This window comes from Nannospalax galili, unplaced genomic scaffold (genome assembly GCF_000622305.1).
Source record: "Nannospalax galili isolate Female #2095 unplaced genomic scaffold, S.galili_v1.0 scaffold924, whole genome shotgun sequence".
In the NCBI taxonomy this organism is placed as follows: Eukaryota; Metazoa; Chordata; class Mammalia; order Rodentia; family Spalacidae; genus Nannospalax; species Nannospalax galili.
In genome coordinates, this window is record NW_008350467.1 from 239,986 (window position 1) to 252,718 (window position 12,733).

The window sequence follows — 12,733 nt, forward strand, 5'->3', positions numbered from 1 at the left end:
AGCTTTGTAGACGTTTGAATGAGAATGCCCCCGACAGGCTCCAAGTATTTGAATACTTGGTGGTGCAGGTTGGGGAGGGTCATGGAATCTGCAGAAAGTGTAGCCATTCTGGAGGGAGGGCTTTGAGAGCTTGCCCACTTCCAGTTAGGCCCTCTCTGTGCCTGCTTGAAGATGTGCATTCTCAGTTTTCTGTTCCAGCCATCACTACCATCATGCCTCCCCACCATGATGTCCTCTTATCCCTCTGGAACTGTAAACCCAATAATTTCTCCCTTCTGTAAGTTGCCTTGGTCATGATGTTTTATCACAGCAACAGAAAAGTAACTAATATGGGCCTCATATCTTTTTTTTTTAGTATTTTATTATTTTTATTTTATGTGTATGAGTGTATTGCCTGCATGTATGTGAGTGCACCCATGTCATGCAATGCCGAGGAGGTTAGAAGAGAGCTTTGGGTTCCCCTGGAACTGGAGTTAAGGACAGTTCATAGCCGCCATGTGGGTGCTGGGAATCGAACCCGGGTTCTCTGCAAGAGCAGTCAGTACTCTTAACTGCTGAGCCATCTCTCCAGCCCCTCATATCTTTTTTGAAATTAAAAAAAAAATTTTATTTTAGGTGCATGAGCATTTTGTCTTTATGCATGTAAGTACAATGTATCTGCCTGGTGACTGGAGGTCAGAAAAAGGCATCAGATCCCTTGGAACTAGAGTTAAGGACAGGTCTTAGCCACCATTTGGATGCTGAAAACTGAACCTGGATCTACTAGAAGAGCAGTAAGTGCTCTTACCACTGAACCTCTCTTCAGCCCTCCTGCCTTACTTCTTAAAGACAGCAATATTCTTAGACAATGTCCTACTAATATACAAAATTTATTCAATTTAAGTCAGAGTTATAGTCAGGTGAGGTAGCACACAACAGGAGGTGGCAAAAGAATCTGGAATTGGAAGCCATCCTAGGCTATACAGTGAGACCCTATTTAAATTAATAAACAAAAAGGAGCAAAAGGTGACATACTAAATTATTCCATCACATTAAATGTGCATAAAGAACAGAAAAATGAGCACTGAGTGCCAGGAGGTAGGAGGAAAGAAAAAATGGAAAGTGACTGGGCCTTCTGCTGGATGACAATGTTCTAGAACTAGTGGTGATGGTTGCACAACCTGTGAATATACTAAAAGTCACTTCACTGTATACTTTGAAAGAGTGAATCTAAAGAATGAATTATATCTCCAAAAAGAGGATGCTCTAAAAAAAAAAAAAATCAAAATGTATTTCATAACAATAAAATTTATATTACTCATTCAAAGAATTACTGATTTGCATGTACATAGTGAATATGCTTAAAATAAAAAGCCTTACACTCATAATTAAGGTATAGCAACTAAAAGGTGAGGGAACTGAAAGGAACAGACAAGCAAATGAAATCAGAGCCTAGACACAGACCTAGCCCTGCAAGACAAGTGACACACAGCAGAAGCAGCGCTGTAATGAGTAAATGGCAGACCATTTAAGAAATGGCAATGAACAAGCACTTAATCCATCAGATAAAAAAGGCATGTGATTTTTTTTAGAGTCATATGTATAGCTAAAAGCTACATAACAAGAAACAATGTCAGACAGGAGATACCTTCTTTTGAGTTGTTGGCCAGGGTGGCCCAAGAGACTCCCAGATAGTAACCCAGCATAGAACTGGGAAAATGAACGGCAGACCCCAATCTTATCCAAAGGAATATTGACAACTGATTGCTGCTAGATGAGGAACAGCTGACCCTCCTAAAACAAAGACCTCTAGATAGGCTGACTAGATTCACCAGATGGACAAGTTGTGGGGAACAGTTGGGGGTGCCGACAATACAGCGTACAGTAGCAGGGATGACAGAGTATAAGGGCTCTAGTGGGGGGAGGGAGGCTATGGGAGGGTGCCATCTAGGAAGTGGGTATATAGATGAGTAAGATTGTTTGGGATGTTCTGTATGATATGCACACACACACACACAAAAAAAAACCAACAAATTTAAAAAATGAGTTATATTTGAGGAGGAAGCATAAAAATTTATGTCAAGTTAATTAGTAGAGGTGATAAGCATTACCACTGAAATCTACCCAATGACTTTATATCCATACACAGGTGCCAAGGATCCGAGTGCAACCGACTATGACTAGTAATAATCAGATACATACAGATTGGAGATGCATGTGCCAACATCTAAGTGTTATTACAAACAATGAGTCTTTCTATAAGAAACAGTATATTTTAAAACAAAATGGAGATCTTTTTTAAAGGTTAAAAACCCATTCAATTTTATGTTTTACAGGGTTTATACTGAGTTCAATATTGTATAACTGCATTAATTCAACTGTGCACCTAAAAAAAAAATTTTTTTTTTTTTTGGTCGTTTTGAGACAGGATCTCCCTGTAGCCACAGCTGTCCTGGAACTCACTATGTACAGCAGGCTGGCCTTGAACTCACAGAGATCAGCGTGACTCTGCCTCCTGAGTGCTGGGATTAAAGGTATGCACCACCACACCCTGAGAACCTAAAAGTTTTATAGTCACTTTTGAAAGAAATATATCTTTGCTCTGGAAATTGTTATTGAATATGTTAAAGCTGTAATGAAATGCTTCCTCTAAAAAACTAAATAAAAAACTAAATAAATAAATAAATAGAATTTTTTTAAAAAAGCATGTGATATGTGTTAGGTAGATGACAGACCTATTATAAAAGCGAAACAAAAATGCTTAAGAAAAACCAAAGCTACACAAGAGATCTTTGATGAGGATTGAAAAGGATTTCTTTCTCATTTTTATTTCATTTTACTGTATTGAATTATTTTCCGAGAAAAGGGCTTGGTACACAGCTCAGTCTGGCTGAGCTCTTGATCATCCTGCCTTAGCTTCCCCAAAGTGATGGGACTACATGTGTGCATCACCACTCCTAAGATTACCTAAATACATAAAGAACATAAAACAATTACTGAATCAATAATAGTTTTTTAAACTATGAAAACACACACACGAAGACAAGACCCAAATCAAAACTGAGTTCTACCCTCCAGCCTTCCCCAAAATCTGTCCACATCCTCCTACTCATAGGCTCTGCCTTACCACTTCTTGTCTTCATTAGGACAAGTTTCCTAACTGATCATCTTTCTAGTATTATCTACTGTCTACTCTGCAGCATGCACGTACTTAAAAATAAAAAGCCATTCAAACTTAGCCTCAGAACAAACCCAAAAGCCAGAGGCCCTCCATGACAGGGTGCCTGCCCACATGTGCTGCTGCCTTTCCCAGTACTTCTGGTCTCCCATCTCACCCTCTGCCATTCTAGCATTTTCTCGCTCATCTACCACTCACATTATGATTCTATTCAGAGGTGTTAACATACTCCAAGGACATTTCAAGGCCACCCCTCACACATCATATACCCTCTAAATGAGAGCCAAGTCTAGTGTCTTCTACTAACAGAGCATCCTACTTACACTCCACCACAGCACTCCACCTGGTACAGGGTTACCTTGCCACAAAGGAAGGGTGTGAGTGTGTATGACATGAGCATGCTCTCAAAACATTTACGTAAGAAGTAATAGTAAAACACTTCACCACATCAATTCTGGACATTAGCTGCTGCCAACTGCCCTCTGTAGGTTTGAGACAGAGTGCAGAGGTGGTTCACCTTCCTTGCCATCCTGCTGCTGTTGCAATAATGGGAAGGAAACCAAAAGTTACAGTCAAGTTGTCTCCCTATTCTCAATCTATTCAGACTTCTCTAATAAAACAAACATGTATCAGGCAGATGCTGAGCTACGATGTAGTACAATCATAGGACTGAAAATTCAGACCAGGTCCCTATAACCCTAGCGCTTACAACATTATTGGCGGTAAAGGGAAAATGCCTGGGGTGAAGCTCAGAAACCACTCCTAGTAAGAGTCCCTCATTCATTTCAGTCTGTATTAAGTCCGAGCTCCAGAGATAAAAGATAAATGAGACAGAGTCCCTCCTGACAGAAAGGGACAAGTGATCTGGGTAAGAGGAAGATATCTGAGGCTAAGAAGGTAGGGTATGAGGCTGTCATCCATTCCCAGGCTTAGGAAGTAGGAGCTGAGCTGAAGACTGACAGTAGATCAGCACCTCAAACAATTTCAGCTAAGAGCTTTCTCAAAATCTTAGTATTACAAGTTTCAAGTGAGTTATATTTTTGTAACCTTTTTCTTGATATGATATGAAATCAAATTAGATGTAATTAATGAAAACACACTATAACTTAGACAAGGGAAATTCCTCAGATATCAGAAACTATGGAAAGAATGAAATGTATACTGAAGACATGGAAATGAAACCATCTTTGAATACCCACAGCTAACTGCAGTACCTGACACATTATCAATGAATCAATCCTGAATAAAGGAGTATTATACTTTGGGGACACAGGATTGAGTTAACAATGCATATATTTTACCATTAAGTAACTAGAGTTATAAAAATGCCATGGGCTATTTGTTAACCTGAATTAGAAGAGACTCTACAGATTTGCTTTGTGTGTACATCTATGGGGGTTGTACACATATGTATAAATGTAGAGGCCAAAAGTTGACAACAGGCTTGTTTCTGGATCCCTCTCCATCTTATATTTTGAGACAGGGCATCTCACTGAACCTGGAGCTTACAGATTCAACTGAACTGGCTAGCCAATGAGCTCCCTGGAACCCAACTGTTTTCACCCCAGTTTTAGGGTTACAGGAGCACACTGCCACACCTGGTTATTTATGTAGACACTAGGGATCCAAATTCAGGTTTTCAAGACTGTGTGGCAAGCACTTTGCCCACTGAGCCATCCTGTTAGCCCCAGATTTGCTTTTTCTTCCTAAAAACTCATTAAGAAGCTTAGAAAGTATCTGTAGTCATATTTCGATGTCCAACACAAAGCCAAACTCTCAGGAGGTTATCAGATCACTAAGACAAAAACAACAAAATAAAATTTGCTTCAATTACTTTTAAACCTTCTAAATAGTTTTAGTATGTGTATTAGTCACGTTTCTGAGCTGTGATAGAAACACTGACCAAAGCAATTTGTAGAAGGAAGAGTTTATTTGAGCTTACGGTTCCAGAGGAATTACAGTCTGTCATGGCAGGGAGGCACGGTGGCTGGAGCAGGAGCAGCAGAAGCTAAGCTCTCACATCATCACACAGGCACAGGAAGCAAGAGAGCAACTGGAGATCCCACAAGGCCCACCCCCAGTGACATGCTTCCTCTAGGATAGCCACACCTTCTAAGACCTCCCAAAACAGCATCCTATGTGGGGACAAAATGTCCAAATACTTGGAGCCTATGGGGGACATTTTCATTCAAACTGCCACAGGATGCAAGTTTATTTTAGTTGGTAATATTTCAGTAAAAAAATAAAATCAGCCAAACTGGGCATGGTGGCACACATCTTTAATCCCAGCATTCAGGAGGCAGAGGCAGACAGATCTCTGTGAGATCAAGGGTAGCCTGGTCTACAAAGTGAGCTCTATGCCAGCTGTGGCTGCAGGGAGACCCTGTCTCAAAAACATATACACACAAAAAAATGAGCTGAGAGTGGTGCCACTACATACTGAGATCCTGCTTGAAATAATAAATAAATAAATAAATAAATAAATAAATAATAAAAGAAAAAATCAGGTGTTTTGTTAAATACTAAACATAGGGACAGTGAGCAGGTCAAGACTCCTGCCACCAAGCCAAAAGACCCACGCTCCATCCCCAGGAGCCACATGGTGGAAGGAGAGCACCAACTCCTGCAAGTTGTTCTCTAACCTCCACATGTGCACTGTGATACACACAAACACTTAAGCACATGCACAAGTAAATAAATGTAAAAGGAAAAATTTAATGCTGAAAATACATAGTATAAACATAGATCATCCAAGAATCACTGACTAAAATGTCTTTTCCAACAAATTTTAAACATTTGGGCTGGACAGATGACTCTTGTTAAGAGCACTAGTTGTTTGTCCAGAAGACCCAGGTTCTGTTTCCAGCATCCACATGGTACCTTCAGAACTCCAGTGCCAAGATATCTAACGCCCTCTTCTGGCCTCTGCGGGTATTGCATGCACAGGTGCACTTACATGCAGGCAAAACACTCATTCATACACACAAAAAATTAAATTTTGGACTGGAGAGATGGCTCAGTGGTTAAGAGTGTGTATTGCTCTTGCAGAGGACCTAAGTTGCTCCCAGCACCCACATTCAACCAGTTCAACAGCATACAGCTCCACTTCCAGGGGGATCTAATGCCTCTGGCCTCTGTAGGCACCTGCACTCACATGCTCAGACTCAAGGTGCTAGTTTCAGTTGTTGACGTGACACAACTGGGTGGAAGGAACCCCAATTAAGAAATTACCTCTGTTGCACTGACCTGTTACCAAGTCTGTGGGGGCATTTTCTTGATTGTTGAATGATGTGGAAGGGCCTAGTCTATTGTGGGTGGTGCCACCCTGGGCTGGTGGTCCTACATTGTATAAGAAAGTAGGCTGAACATAGGCCAGGGGAGCAAAGAGGTATGCAGCATTTCTCCATGGTGTGTGCTTCAGCTCCCTCCTCCAGGTTCTAACCTTGAGTTCCTACCCTGATTTCCCTCAGTGACGACTGTGATCTGGGATATGTAAGATAAAACCTTTCCTCCCCATGTAAGTTTTGGTCAGTGTTCTTATCACAGCAATAGAAAGAAACTAGAACACCCATATACATATACATAATTAAAAATAAAATAGATTAATACAAACCCTATCCTAAACACAAAATCAATTTATATTAGAATTGCATACTGTATTTGATGTGTCTTTGCACAGTTTCATTATTGACAGATTGGCCGACTGTTCAGATATCTGAAATCAATTTATCTTTAATATCCAAAGCAAAGTGTGGCAGTGCCTTCCTCAGCTGTGGAGAGGAAAAGCAATTCTAACAAAGACACTGGGTCCTCATGCTGCGATCATCCCTGCATCCCTATCCCAGTACAACAGGTGAGTGAAGGAACTGCCAAACGATTACACAGGGAGCAGAAAACACAATCATGCAACCAAGACATTATCTGCTATGATTCAGTTTGGCCCTACATAATTACAAGGATTCTGTGGGTAAAGTAAGATGGGGAAGAGAGTCAGAAAGAAAGCTGAAGACACTGTGCTGCTGGCTTTGAAAATGGAGGAAGGACACCATGAGCCAAGAATACAGGAGACCTCAAAGAGGAAAAGGCAAGGAAAAGAACTCTTCCTCCAAAGTACCTAGAAGGAATGAAGCTCTGTGGATACCTTGATCAATGTTGGCACAGTGAGACCTATATTAGACTTCTGACATCCAATACTGTAAGAAAAACAAATGTTCCAGAACAGCCAGGGCTACAGTGAGATCTAGTCTCAAAAAAAAAAAAAAGAAAAAAGAAAAAGTGTTTTCTTACATTTCTAGTCTGTTTTCTTTAGTTTTACTAACATCTCTCTATAAAGCATGTAACAAGGATTATGCATTAACCTAAAACTGGGATGCCTAAATACCACTTTTAAAAGATTCTTAGCCTAAACTGGCGCACACTTTTAATCCCAGCACTTGGGAGGAAGAGGCAGGCGGATCTCTGTGAGTTCAAGGCCAGCCTGGTCTACATAGTGAGTTCCAAGCCAGCTGTGGTTACAGGGAGACCTTGTCTCAAAAAGACCAGAAAAAAAAAAAAAAGATTCTTAGCTTGGCATATTGGTACACACTTATAATGCAACACTTGGGAAGTAGAGGCAGGAGAATCAGGAGTTTAAGTCATTCCTGGCTACACTGTGAGCTTGAAGTCATGAGGGGTGGGGGTGGGGGTGGGGGCACACGTAAGATCCTGTCTCAAGAACCAGTAAGCAAGTTAATTAAAATAAAAAGAACCTCACCCATGAAAACAGTATATAGTCAGTCTTAATCTATGAATACATATTCCCTAATGTGACCTACAATTTGTCCCTAGACAGGAAAAGTCACTGGATCTTAATCACTGGTACAATGTTGCTGTCACCTTCCACATATGCAGAAGAAAGGAAAAGGGTTTCCTCCCGTTCCAATGGCGCGGCCACTCCTGCTTTCTACACCCTTACCACTCCAGTCGCCACCACACAGGAATGAACTGGGCCCTTTAGAACTCTAAGTGCACTTCTTATTTCAACTTCTGACAATCAAAATCTCTGCACCACAGTGGGTTTTGTACCTGATTTCCACAAAAAAGTATGTAGGGAAAGAAACTTCATAGTAAAAATAGCACTAGAGGCTGGGCTTGGTGGTGCACGCCTTTAATCCTAGCACATGGGAGGCAGGAGGTGAATCTCTGAGGCCAGCCTGGTCTGTATAGCAAGTTCCAGTCCAGCCAAGACTACAAAGTAAGGCCCTGTCTCAAAAAATGAACACTCACCCCCCCACCCCCACACACATACACAAATAGCACTACAGCAAGAACCATAGAACCATTTTTTAAAGTCTATTAAAGTGCTGGGTGTGAAGGTGCACACCATTAATCTCAGCACTGGGAAGGCCGAGGCAGGCAGATCTCTGTGAATTCCAGGCCAGTCTGGTCTACACAGAGAATTCTAAGCCAAGCAGAGCTGCATAGTAAGACACTGTTTAAAAAAAAAAGAAAGAGCCAAGCAGGGGCAGTGTACCTCTGTAAACCTAGCACTGAGGGTGGAGACAGGTAGATCCTAGAGGCTCACTAATCAGACAGTCTACCTGAAACAATGAACTCCAGATTCAATGAGTTTCCCTCAAAAATAAGGTGGAAAGCTGGACGTGGTCTCATGCCTTTAATCTCAGCACTCAGGAGGCAGAAGCAGGTAGATCTCTGAGTTCCAGCCTAGCCATAGTGAAACCTTATCTCCAAAATAAAAAAGGTGGAAAAGGGATTGAGGAAGGCATTCAACATCAAACTCTGGCCCCACATGCACTCACAGAGGCAAACAACCAGTGCACAGGAGCACATATATGTACATACACATATAATTAAGTACAAGTTCCCTAACTAAAAAGTCTTGATTGTTTATTCAAGAATGTGTATGGGAGTCTGATGATGTAGCTCAGTCGGTAAAGTACTTGCCTAGCACACAGGAAATCCTGGGTTTGAACCTCAGCACCACATAAAACTGGGTGTGGTAGCACTGAGGTGGAGATAGGATCAGAAACTCAAGGTCATCCTGAGCTACACAGTGAGTACCAGACCAGCACACCCCCCCTACTCCCCCGTGCACGACGCCCGCCAAAAAAAAAAACAAGAGGCTAGGAATAGAGGAGCAGAAATAATCCTTTAATCCAGTTATGTTGTTTTTTTAAAAAATTTATCTTCAAGGGGCTGGGGGGATGGCTCCGTGATTAAAAGCAGCGACAGCTCTTGCAGAGGACCCAGGTTCAGTTCCCAGCACCCACATGGTGACTACACTAACAACCATTCCATAACTCCAGTTCCAAGGAATCTGACAGCCTCTTCTGAGACATTGTACAACATGGGTGCACTTACATACATGCAGGCAATACACTCATACACATAAAATAAAAATAATGCCCAGCTGTTATCTTTTATTTATTTTTATTTTTTGTCTTTTTGAGACAGGGTTTCCCTGTAGCCCCAGCTGTCCTGGAACTCACTATGTAGACCAGGCTGGCCTTGAACTCACAGAGATCATCCACCTGCCTCTGTCTCCCAAGTGCTGGGACTACAGGCGTGCGCCACCATATTATTTTTATTTTATGTGTGTGAATGTATTGCCTGCATGTGTGTGAGTACACCTGTGTAGTGCAATGCTGCAGATGTCAGAAGAGGGCTTCAGATTCCTCTGGAACTGGAGTCAAGGACGGTTCATAGCCGCCATGTGGGTGCTGAGAATTGAACCCAGGTCCTCTGCAAGACCAGTCAGTGCTCTTAACTGCTGAGCCATCTCTCTAGCCCCCTGCTGTTTATCTTTTTAAGTCAAGGTCTTCTGTAGCCCACACTGGCCTCAAACACACTATGAGAATGACCTCAAAAAGATCCTCTGCTTCCACCTCCCAAATGCAGGGATTTTAAGTATGCATCACCACACCAAGCACTGTTTAAATCTGAGAATTAACTCACCCAAGTTACGATAAAAGGAGATGTGACCACCACGTACTCACAGACAGTGCAAATCGTGATCAGCCAATCTGCTGGTGTCAAGGTGCCTATGTCTGCTGCCTGGCATTGTTCACTCGAGGACCCTAAGACACAGCACACACTAAGATCACCAGCTGGCATGACTCCTTCCAGTCCACCAATGGCATGGAGATGACTTTGACTGGTGGGTCCAAAGCTGACCACAAAACTATTTTCTGACTTTTTTTTGAGACAGGGTCTCATTGTGTAGCCTTGGCTGGCTCGGAACTCACAGAAATCCCCGCCTGCCTCTGCCTCCCCAAGGCTGAGATTGAACGTATACACCACTATGCCCAACTGTTCTTTTCTGACTCTATGGTGTGGACAGAATTTATTTGGTATATATCCCATGTCTGAACAAAACTCTTAAATAAGAGTTCCCAAAGAGGCTGGGTGGTGGACGCCTTTAATCCCAGCACATTACCTGAAACTTTCACTTGAAAATTTCTACTTTAAGTATGTTAAAACAAAGCTAGTTAGAATGGGATGCAGCTCTATAATCCAGTGCTCAAGATTTGGAGGCCAGCCTGAGCTACAAAGTGAGACCCTATCTCAAAGTATTAAAAGAAAACCGATGCTCAAAAACATTAAACTATCCTGTGTCAGGAAGCAATCTGTATAAAGTAAAATATCATTAATGAAAAAATTTTAAACCTACATCTTATTTTACTTAACCATAAAACTTGTCATTAAATTCAGTTTTCACTTAACTATGACTCCATTGTTAGTCAACATTTTAGGATGGTTGTAGTTCTTTTTTTTTTCTGACTAAAACACATTACTACTGACCTACTTTGTTTCTTTAAATATTTTACTTAATATTTTTATTTTATGTGTATGAGTGTATCACCTGCATGTATGTAAGTGCACCCGGGTCATGCAATGCCCACAGGTCCGGATCCCCTGGAACTGGAGTTACAGTTGTTAGCTGCCATGTGGGTGCTGAGAACTGAACCTGGATCCTCTGCAAGAGCAGTCAGTGCTTTTAACCACTGAGCCATCTCTCCAGCCCCCGCAATACAAAACTCACGAGTAAAACACCTCATTTCTCTTACCTATTTTCTTTAACCTGTGCTGTCTTCATTTTGTTCTGGACCACATCCAACAACAAACAAAGTATTATCTCTGGCAGAAAAATGTTATTTTCCAGTCTCTGACATCAAAGCTCAGAATGAAAACTACGGAAGACTGAGCAATTTCTATCAGTTGCCTTGTTCTATTCATTATGAAATCTAGGGTACAAGCTCATCTGCATATTTACTTATATTTTTCTCAAAAAAACTCTTAAAATTATAGTAAAACTAACCTGGTGTGATGGTACACACCTTTAATCCCAACACTTTAGAGCAGAGGCAGGCAGATCTCATGAGTTCCAGGCCAGCTAGAGCTACAGAGAGACGCCCCCTGAAAAAAAGTTATAGTAAAACTCATTTTCTTTTTAAATTTTATTTTTATTTTATGTGTAGGAGTGTATTGTCTGCATGTATGTGAGTGCACCCATGTCATGCAATGCTGCGGACATCAGAAGAGGGCTTCAGATTCCCCTGGAACTGGAGTTAAGGACGGTTCATAGCCGCCATGTGGGTGCTGGGAATCAAACCCAGGTCCTCTGCAAAAGCAGTCAATGCTCTTAACCACTGAGCCATCTCTCCAGCCCCTAAAACTCGTTCCTAAAGTTTAAAAACAAAAAATAAAAAAGCCGGGCGTGGTGGCGCACACCTTTAAGTCCAGCACTTGGGAGGCAGAGGCAGGGGATCTTTGTGAGTTTGAGGCCAGCCTGGTCTCCATAGAGAGTTCCAGGATAGCTGGGGCTACAGAGAGACCCTGTCTCAAAAAGACAGAAAAAAAAAAAAGGTAAAACATAATGTGAGAGATGGCTCAGTGGTTAAGAGCACTGTTCTTACAGAGGACCAGGCTCAGTTCCCAGGACCTATATGGCGGCTAACAACCATCTATAAGTCCAGTTCCAAGGTATCTGATGCCTTCTTCTTACCTTTTGCCCATTATACACACAGGTACACTTATATACATGCACACAGAACACTCATACACAGAGAATAATTTTTTTTTTTTTAAAGACAGGGTCTTATGTAGACCAAGCTGACCTTGAACTCAGAGATCCACCTGCCTTTGCCTCCCAAGTGCTAGGACTGAAGACATGATCCACCATGGTTGGCTGGTTCTTGGATTATGACAAGTATTATGTTTGAAAGTACTAAGCAATTTTTAATATCCTATAAGGACATTTTGAGTGTTTTTTGGTTTTTGTTGTTATTTTGCTTCATTGTCTTATCATTCTGATATTTTAGGCTAATTATATTCAACATCACTCATTTCATCAGAACACAAAACTCTGATGAGGTTACAAACACTATGATGTTGCAACAACAGCAGTGGAAGTAAACCTGGACAGGAAAGTTAACTTCATGCTCATACTTGTACCAACATGAACTCTCTTATTGAGAAACAGTCACATAACCTACACAAAGGTGCTGTTCAAGCATCTTTAAGGTAGGTGACTGAGTTTACTTGTTCATCCACTAAACATATGAATAAAGACTCATT

General features: G+C 41.4%; 1 protein-coding gene across 5 annotated transcripts in view; it reads right to left on the reverse strand.

Moving 5' to 3' along the window:
- The window catches only part of Nsd3 (nuclear receptor binding SET domain protein 3), a 117,471-nt gene that overhangs the window by 89,217 nt on the left and 15,521 nt on the right, over window positions 1-12,733 (reverse strand). The window contains exon 1 of one of the 5 annotated variants that reach the window (XM_029570785.1): window positions 6,404-6,424. The exons of the other annotated variants lie outside the window; for them this stretch is intronic. The gene's annotated coding sequence lies outside the window, so the exon portion shown is untranslated. Of the gene's footprint in view, window positions 1-6,403; window positions 6,425-12,733 lie in introns of those variants that run through there. 5 annotated transcript variants of the gene reach the window in all.